A 389-nucleotide genomic window follows, 5' to 3' on the forward strand; every position below is an offset into this window, starting at 1 on the left:
GGGAGCCAAGCGCCCGCGGCGTCCTTCGCGGAGGGAGACTGGCGATGTGCGCATGCGCACTCTCGCAGTGCGGGGGCGGGGCGTAGCCGGCGCCGGGAAACGAGCGAGACGAAAGGCGAGCGGGAGCGCGCGCCGCGGGACCTGTTGCTCTCTCGCGCGGGGAAGGATGCGCATGCGCAGAGGGCTGCCGCCGCTGCAAGACCACCCCCCCCGACCCTCTTCGCGAGCGCGGCCCTTGCTCGCCGTCCGCCTCCAGCGCGGAGCCCGTAGGGGGAGCGAGCGCGGGCCTCTGGCCCAGGGCGCAGCACGAGGCCGGAGGAGACGAGGAGGGCGCCTCCTGCACCTCGCGGCGCCTGCCGGGGCCACCGCGGAAAAGGCCTTTCCCGCTG

The sequence above is a fragment of the Varanus komodoensis genome, unplaced genomic scaffold (assembly GCF_004798865.1).
Source record: "Varanus komodoensis strain SLA01 unplaced genomic scaffold, ASM479886v1 scaffold2, whole genome shotgun sequence".
In the NCBI taxonomy this organism is placed as follows: Eukaryota; Metazoa; Chordata; class Lepidosauria; order Squamata; family Varanidae; genus Varanus; species Varanus komodoensis.